Here is a 9357-nt window from a genome sequence, read left to right on the forward strand (position 1 = left end):
GTGAGACAGGATAGAGAATAAAATATAGTGCAGGTTGTAACAGCCTTAAAGTGATAGTTCACCCAGAATTTTTAATGTTGTCATCATTTACTCACCCTCATGTAATTTCATGCCTGTATAAATTATTTTGTTCTGATGAACACAGAGAAAAATATTAGGAAGAATGATAGCAATTTTCAGTTCAGGATCATCATTGACTACCATAGTAGGAAAAAATAAATGGTAGTCAAACGTGCCCCAGAATTAATTATTTTCTTAAATTCTTCTAAATATATGTAGGGACTCTTTTATTTTTGTTATATATGCCTTATTTTTGGGAATTTCAGAGAATTTTTAAATACATTTGATATTTTGTTTTTGTTTGCGTTGTGATGTAACTAAATGTACCAAAATATTTTGTTTCTTTATTATTCCTACTGTTTTCCTCTACTCAAATAAGGTGTTCTGTTGAACTGAAGAGTACTAATGTTAACCAATCAGCATTGAGCTTGTTTGAAGTTTGCGTACGCAAGTTGCGTTAAGTTACGTTGTGGAGAGAAGGAAGGAGATCGCACATGGCGAAAAGAGTTCAGCACATGTCCTCGGTCTCCAGAAAGTGAGCGTCATTCTTGGAGACTTCGCTACTTAGTACAGGCCCAAAGTGACAGATAGAACATTCATCCTCTCGATTAGTTTTTTGTTTGTTTAAAGTGTTGTTTTACTTATATAATTTCAACCCATTCTGCCGTTGGTTTGCGTCATCGGTGTCAAAAGAAGCACTTCCAGACCACTCGTAACGGTGGTGGAGGGGGACGAGATTCATCGGAACCTGCCTTGTTGAGCATTTAGATTGGACTTTCGCTCCGCTGCGCGGCAGCGGGACTGTTCTTTTAGCGGCTCGTGCTGTAAGTGATCACTTCATTGCTTCGTCATTTCCTTGGATGGAACGTAAGTGAATTCGTCTCGACAAACGCTCTTGATGTACTGAGTTACCTTGAATCTATTCCCTTGAAAGTGCACCAACGATTGGGCCCCAACGGCTAGCCAAAAGAGTGTGTTTTGTTCATTAAAGACTGCGATCGAACTCATTGTGTTGATACTGAGTGTATTTTGAAAAATTGTGTAAATTGAGATATTGTAAGTTTTCAATAATCATCCGCTGTATGTTCTTTTTTTTTTTCACTTGAAATAAGAAAGGAGTGTGTATGTATATATATATATTTTTTGAGGGTGATAAATATTGAATGCTTAGAGATTGTTTAGGCTATTGCATACTTGATTGTTAAAGGAGAGGGCAGCTATTATTTTTGGTTTTATTTATTTTTTTTCAACAACAAAAAAAGGGGTTTATATTAGTGTCAAATTAATAAATCTTTAGAATTTTTCCCCTTATTTGGAATATTTTGTATTGATTTATTTGATGTATTGAATTAATTGTTAAAAGAGAAAAAAAACAAATCTCCGGACAATTCAACATTCAATTTCCGGGAATCCAGGTTTTCTGGTTTGGGAAAACATTTAAATTAACCACTAAGGTTGAGAAAAGGGTTACATTTTTGGAGGCACCGCTGGGATCTTATTTTTTTTTTCCTCTTTTTTCCCCCTGTTGACCATTGTTTATATTTTCTTCTACAATTTAGTGTAGCAGTAACAGCTGATCTGAAAAGAGTTTGTTTTTTTATTTTTGCAATAATACTAGTTACTTGCATTCACTTTCAAAATCATGGATCTGTCGCAGACTGTTGAGTGGAGCAGAGAAGAGAGTGTTGATGTCTCACGTGCTGTTGTTTTGAGCAAAGTTCCTTTGGACACCAGTAACGACACTATTGAAAAAGTGTTAAACACAGTAAAAGTTTTCGGTCGCACTAGAATACGTGGTCGTCGTGGTGATGTAACGGGCAGATGGTTGTTTATTTTAGTGGAGACCAGTGCTGATCTAGATCGCGATGTTATACCTCATGAGATAGGTATAGAAAATGAAGCTGGACCCTGGAGTGTCAACTTAACGGGTAGTTCAGTAGTCCAAGGTCCTGTCTCTGAAAGTGATACATTCCAGTTCAAGCTGCATGCCTTGTTACAACAGGAGGGAAAGTCTATGGATGAAGTGAAGGCCATGATTTTGGAAAATCAGCCTCTTAAATCTGACATCAGTGTGGACTTAGTTGATGCCATTGGCAAATTAGTAGATCGGTGTAATCAGGTGTCTAGTGATGGGCCTAGTTACAGAAAACTGAGGTTGTTCTCGGGGTTGAGACCTGTCCCTCTAGGTGAGGAAGAGTATGAAGTCTGGATGGAGCAGGCAGCTCAAATGATAAGTGAATGGCAATGCACCGAATCTGCAAAGAAGCAGCGTATTGTTGAGAGTTTGCGAGGTCCTGCGGCTGATATTGTCAGGTTTCTTAAAGTGAGTAGCCCATCGGCGACAGCAAATGAGTACTTAGCTGCCCTTGAGACTGTATATGGAACTACTGAGAGTGGGCCTGACCTTATGGCTAGATTCCGTCATACCTACCAGGAAAATGGAGAGAAACTTTCAGCTTTCTTGTACCGTCTAGATAAACTTCTCCACAGAGCATTGTTGAAGGGTGGGATTGAGGCAGCCGGCATAAATAGAGCCAGAATGGAGCAGTTGATTAAGGGGGCTCTGACAAATGATATGGTTGCTCTGCGAGTCAGAATGACTCACACACTGCAAGATCCCCCTTCTTTCTCACAGTTGATGAAGGAAGTTCGAGAGGAAGAACACTGGGTAGCTGCACGAGAGAATATTAAAGCTTCTGTTGCCAATGTTACCTCTCCCCAAATGCTTGTGCCGCCTGAATTGCATAGTCTGAAGAAGGAGGTTAAAGATTTGTCTACTCAGGTGAGTCAACTGTTGAGCGTGGCCACTGTGACCCCTGCCTCTGACCGTGCCCCACAGACAACACCGACAAAGGAAGCTATGAACCGAGATAGTGCTTGCAAGCTTAAAACTTCCAAGTCAACTTTGCCTGGTATCTTTTGCTATAACTGTGGTGAAGATGGTCATAAGAAGTGGGAATGCAAAGCACCTGAGGATCTCCGGAAGGTAAATCAGAAGCTGATGAAAATGCACCGCTTACAGGGAAACTTCAGCGGAGCTCTGTGATTGAACGGCGCGGAGCTCCAGAAAACCTACGTTCCACTAATGTTTCATTTCTGCTTGATGTTGGCCAGCCACAATTGCCTGCAGGTTTAGTAGGGCCTGTCTCTGAGGTGCCTGTTCAAATTGAAGGGATTTACGCAAAAGCTGTTCTTGATAGTGGCTCTCAGGTTACTTTATTCTATCAGAGTTTCTATGATACATATCTGAAGCACTTACCTCTTCAGCCTGTGGAAAATCTTGAGATCTGGGGTCTAAGCTCACATAAGTATCCATACGATGGATACTTACCCCTCAGACTTGAATTCACTGAGAATGTGGCTGGGGTGCATCAGGTTGTTGATACCCTCGCAATCGTGTGTCCAGACCCTTTGAAAAGAGAGGGGATAGCCATTTTGGTTGGGACCAACACCAGCTTAGTAAAGAAGCTGCTTGAGTCTTGTCGCGAACAGGCTGGAGAGAGGTTCCTAAACGTGTTGACTATGCATCCTGTAATACGCGAGGCATTTGAGTCTATTCAACAGACAGACGTGTGTCAGGAAGATCCGGACAAGCATGGAACTGTGTGGTTTGTGAAACCTTCCCCTGTGGTCTTGAAGCCAGGCCAAGTTATGCAACTCCCAGGTCTACCTAAATTACCCAGTCAGATGACCCAATCTTTGTTGTTGGTAGATGGAGCGGAAGTTGATAATACCTTTACTGCTGACTTGCAAGTGAGACCTGAAGTTCATTCTGCATCCATTGTGTCCAGCCGACGGGTCACCGTGACTGTCAGAAACACGTCTACAAGAGAAGTATGGATAAAGCGAGGAACTCCTCTTGCTCATGTGTTTCCTGTCACCATGGTGCCGCAACTTTCCTCCAACCAACAGTCAAAACAAAGTAACTTGTCACCTACATGCTTTGATTTTGGAGATTCTCCGATGCCGGAAGAAGCAAAACAGAGTTTGTGTGAGGGGATGATGCAGAGAAAAGAAGTGTTTTCCCTTCATGAGTGGGATGTGGGCTGTGCAAAGAGTACCATGCATGAGATAAGGCTAAATGATTCGCGCCCTTTCAGAGAGAGATCTCGACGGCTCGCCCCAGCTGATTGGGAGGATGTGAGGCAGCATCTACAAGAGCTTAAGAGTGCTGGCATTATTTCAGAGTCCCGAAGCCCCTACGCTTCACCCATTGTAGTGGTGCGTAAAAAGTCAGGGAAGGTCAGAATGTGTGTGGACTATCGGACGCTCAACCAACGGACCATACCAGATCAATATACTGTACCCCGAATTGAAGATGCTCTTCACAGCCTTTCTGGGAGTAAATGGTTTACGGTTTTAGATCTGAGAAGTGGATATTATCAAATACCAATGGGTGACACCGACAAGGAAAAGACCGCATTCATCTGCCCTTTGGGATTTTATGAATTTGAGCGTATGCCCCAGGGTATCTGTGGAGCACCTGCTACTTTCCAGAGGGTCATGGAGAGAACTGTTGGAGACATGAACTTCTTGGAGGTGCTGGTGTACTTAGATGACCTAATCGTTTTTGGGCGGACTCTTGAAGAGCACCAACAGCGGCTGTTGAAGGTTCTGGATAGGTTGAGGGAGGAAGGGCTGAAGATCTCCCCCGATAAGTGTCAATTCGGCAGGACGTCTGTGAACTATGTGGGGCATATCGTTTCGCAGGATGGAATATCTACTGACCCTTCAAAGATTGAGGCTGTTGTTTCCTGGCCCAAACCTCAAACCGTGAAAGAGCTTCGAGCGTTTTTGGGATTCTGTGGATATTACCGCCGCTTTGTGAAGGACTTCTCAAAGTTGTGTCGGCCTCTTAATGAACTGCTTAAGGGGTACCCATTCTCTAAAAAGAAAGGTAACAGCTCACCTGTTTGTAATGCCAAGCCGAGCTACAAATGCTCTGAACCTTTTGGTACCCGATGGACTGCTCAGTGTGATGCTGCCTGCCAAACACTAAAAAACTGTCTGACTCAGGCTCCAGTGTTAGCCTTTGCTGATGTACAAATGCCTTACGTATTGCATGTGGATGCAAGTCTGGATGGACTTGGAGGTGTTCTATATCAAGAACATGATAAAGGGCTCCGCCCGGTTGCTTTCATCAGTCGAAGCCTTTCTCCTTCAGAGCGAAATTATCCTGCGCACAAACTGGAGTTTTTAGCACTGAAGTGGGCAATTGTGGACAGATTGCATGACTATCTCTACGGTGTTCAGTTTGAGGTTAGAACCGATAACAACCCTCTAACCTATATCCTGAAGTCAGCAAAACTTGATGCGACTGGTCATCGTTGGTTGTCAGCCCTCACCACCTACAATTTCAGTTTGAAATACAGGCCAGGCCGAAGGAACGTCGACGCTGATGCCTTGTCCAGACGTCCGCATATCCACCCGAGTGTTGATGATGAGTGGCAGGAAATTCCAGCGGCAGGTGTCCGAGCTCTGTGTCAGGAAATCTCTGTGGAGAAAAGAGCAGGTTGTATCTCTTATCCATGTGTTGTGCAACAGATAGGGGCTCATACGTCTGCTGTTCCTAAGGCTTATTGTCAAGCTACTGCACTAGTTGCTGATCACTTACCTGAGCTTAGTCCAAGTGAGCTTCAAGCTGCCCAAAGAAATGATGCGTGTCTGGGGGAGGTGTGGGAAGCTGTCTGTCATAAGAAATCTGCAAGTAGTGTCCATCACAACCAACCTGAGATGAAGTTGCTGAAGCGAGAATGGGAGAAGTTGTCTGTGGATAATGGCTTGTTGTACAGAACCATTAGGCTCAGTGACCAGAGAGTGAAGCGACAGCTTGTGCTTCCCACAAAGTACCACAGCATGGTGTTGAAATCTTTGCACGACGAGATAGGACATCTAGGCTTTGATAAGTCTTACAGTCTGGTCCGTAACCGATTTTATTGGCCACGCATGAAGCGTGATGTAGAGGCCTACTGTAAATCATGTGAACGCTGCATAAAGAGGAAAACCCTGCCTCAGAGAGCTGCTCCTTTGTCTCACATGCAGAGTTCAGGGCCTATGGATCTCGTATGCATTGATTTTCTTACCATTGAAGCAGATTCGCGCAATGTGTGTAATGTTTTGGTGGTTACAGACCATTGCACCCGATATGCTCAAGCTTTTCCCACGAGGGACCAAAAAGCTTCTACTGTGGCAAAGATTCTTTGGGAGAAGTATTTCATCCACTATGGCCTCCCAACTCGAATTCACTCGGACCAGGGCAGGGATTTCGAGAGCCGGTTGGTGTCTGACATGTTGACAATGCTGAATGTGAAGAAGTCAAGAACCTCACCTTATCATCCGCAAGGTGATCCTCAGCCGGAGAGGTTCAACCGGACCCTGTTGGACATGCTGGGTACCCTTGAGCCTAGTCAGAAGTGCCAATGGAGTCAGCACATAGCACCTCTTGTCCATGCATACAATTGCACCGTCAATGAGGCCACTGGTTTCTCACCCTATTTTCTTATGTTCGGAAGGGAGGCCCGATTGCCTATTGATGTATGCTTTGGAGTTTCCTCTGACAATACCTCGCCTGAGTCATATTTGAAGTATGTGGCCAAAATGAAACAGGAATTACAAGCAGCTCATCAGTTAGCTCAAGCTACTGCCCAAAAGATGAATCAAAGTAACAAAGAACGGTACGATCAGAAAGTTCGTTACCATAGTCTGAATGCTGGAGACCGAGTTCTGATTCGAAACCTTGGCCTTAAGGGAAAACAAAAGCTTGCAGACAAGTGGAGTGCTAATCCTTATGAAGTGGAGAGTCAATTCTCTGGCATTCCTGTGTATCGTTTGAAGCCTGTTGATGGTAAGGGGCCGGTCAAAGTCCTGCATCGAAATCATATCCTGCCTTTGGGACAGGCAGTCAGGCTACGCACCCAGGCAGACATCATGCCTACTCCATCCCCTAGAGCTTTGAGGCGTAGGAGAGCAAAAGAGAAGCACAAAATAGCTGAGTCCGCAAACCCTCCTCTTGTAGTTGATTCCATTCCAAGAGAATGCCATTCTTCTGATTCAGAGTCTGAGTTTGGGTTTTATGTTGAGGATGTGGCAGATATTTATCTTCCAAGGGCAGAGATGCAGATTGAAACCCCTGTACGAGATGTAGATTGCTCTGAGCCTTGTGCTTCTCATAGTAGTTCCAAAGTACTTATAGCACCATGTCAAAATGAAACTTCTGCTATTGAGCATGAGCCTGATGTGGAAAGGGTTGATGTGACTGATCATGTAGCGGCTTTAGGTCATGACAATGCTATGCAGACTCCAGCTACCAGTGGTGAAGGTACTGAAGTTCAGTCAGATGTGGCACCTACTGTAGTACGAAAATCCTGTAGGGAAAGAAAGCTTAATACCCGATTTACATATGATAGATTGGGAGTTCCACATACTGAGACTAATGCACCCAAGCAATGTAGTGTTAATGTATCAGCTGCAAATGCTTTGTATTTTTCTAGTGGCTATACAAGTTCACATGCTTGGTGGTGCAATGCAAAAGCATTATGCAAAGTGTGTAACAATATGCCTACCCTTGTACCAATTAGTCTAAACTCTGTCTAAAAAAAAAAATAAACTTGGTCACCATAAGATGGTGTGGGTGTTTTCTACGACCAGCATGGGGGCATGCTGGACTTTGGTGGGGGGAGTGTGTAGGGACTCTTTTATTTTTGTTATATATGCCTTATTTTTGGGAATTTCAGAGAATTTTTAAATACATTTGATATTTTGTTTTTGTTTGCGTTGTGATGTAACTAAATGTACCAAAATATTTTGTTTCTTTATTATTCCTACTGTTTTCCTCTACTCAAATAAGGTGTTCTGTTGAACTGAAGAGTACTAATGTTAACCAATCAGCATTGAGCTTGTTTGAAGTTTGCGTACGCAAGTTGCGTTAAGTTACGTTGTGGAGAGAAGGAAGGAGATCGCACATGGCGAAAAGAGTTCAGCACATGTCCTCGGTCTCCAGAAAGTGAGCGTCATTCTTGGAGACTTCGCTACTTAGTACAGGCCCAAAGTGACAGATAGAACATTCATCCTCTCGATTAGTTTTTTGTTTGTTTAAAGTGTTGTTTTACTTATATAATTTCAACCCATTCTGCCGTTGGTTTGCGTCATCGGTGTCAAAAGAAGCACTTCCAGACCACTCGTAACGGTGGTGGAGGGGGACGAGATTCATCGGAACCTGCCTTGTTGAGCATTTAGATTGGACTTTCGCTCTGCTGCGCGGCAGCGGGACTGTTCTTTTAGCGGCTCGTGCTGTAAGTGATCACTTCATTGCTTCGTCATTTCCTTGGATGGAACGTAAGTGAATTCGTCTCGACAAACGCTCTTGATGTACTGAGTTACCTTGAATCTATTCCCTTGAAAGTGCACCAACGATTGGGCCCCAACGGCTAGCCAAAAGAGTGTGTTTTGTTCATTAAAGACTGCGATCGAACTCATTGTGTTGATACTGAGTGTATTTTGGAAAATTGTGTAAATTGAGATATTGTAAGTTTTCAATAATCATCCGCTGTATGTTCTTTTTTTTTTTCACTTGAAATAAGAAAGGAGTGTGTATGTATATATATATATTTTTTGAGGGTGATAAATATTGAATGCTTAGAGATTGTTTAGGCTATTGCATACTTGATTGTTAAAGGAGAGGGCAGCTATTATTTTTGGTTTTATTTTATTTTTTTCAACAACAAAAAAAGGGGTTTATATTAGTGTCAAATTAATAAATCTTTAGAATTTTTCCCCTTATTTGGAATATTTTGTATTGATTTATTTGATGTATTGAATTAATTGTTAAAAGAGAAAAAAAACAAATCTCCGGACAATTCAACATTCAATTTCCGGGAATCCAGGTTTTCTGGTTTGGGAAAACATTTAAATTAACCACTAAGGTTGAGAAAAGGGTTACATATATTATTTCGACTATGGTAGTAGATGATGTCCCAGAACTTTCTTTGTTTTTAACTGAACAAAGACATTTATACAGATTTTAAACAACCTAAGGGTGAGTAAATGATGAAATAATTTTTTGGGTGAACTAGCCCTTTAAGGTCTGAGCGGAAACCACTTTATGTGTTGCTTGGACCTTAAGTAAGACCAGAAATTGTTCACTTGCACGTGCACACCCACACAGACACCCAAGCACAAAACATCACTACTTTTAATATGTTATTTTGCATAATACGAATATTTAATCCTGAACGTTTAAGTCAGAACTACAATAATGAGGCCGATATTGTTTTTTGATAGGGGAATAGGTGGGCGATG

The sequence above is a fragment of the Barbatula barbatula genome, assembly GCF_947034865.1.
Source record: "Barbatula barbatula genome assembly, chromosome: 2".
In the NCBI taxonomy this organism is placed as follows: Eukaryota; Metazoa; Chordata; class Actinopteri; order Cypriniformes; family Nemacheilidae; genus Barbatula; species Barbatula barbatula.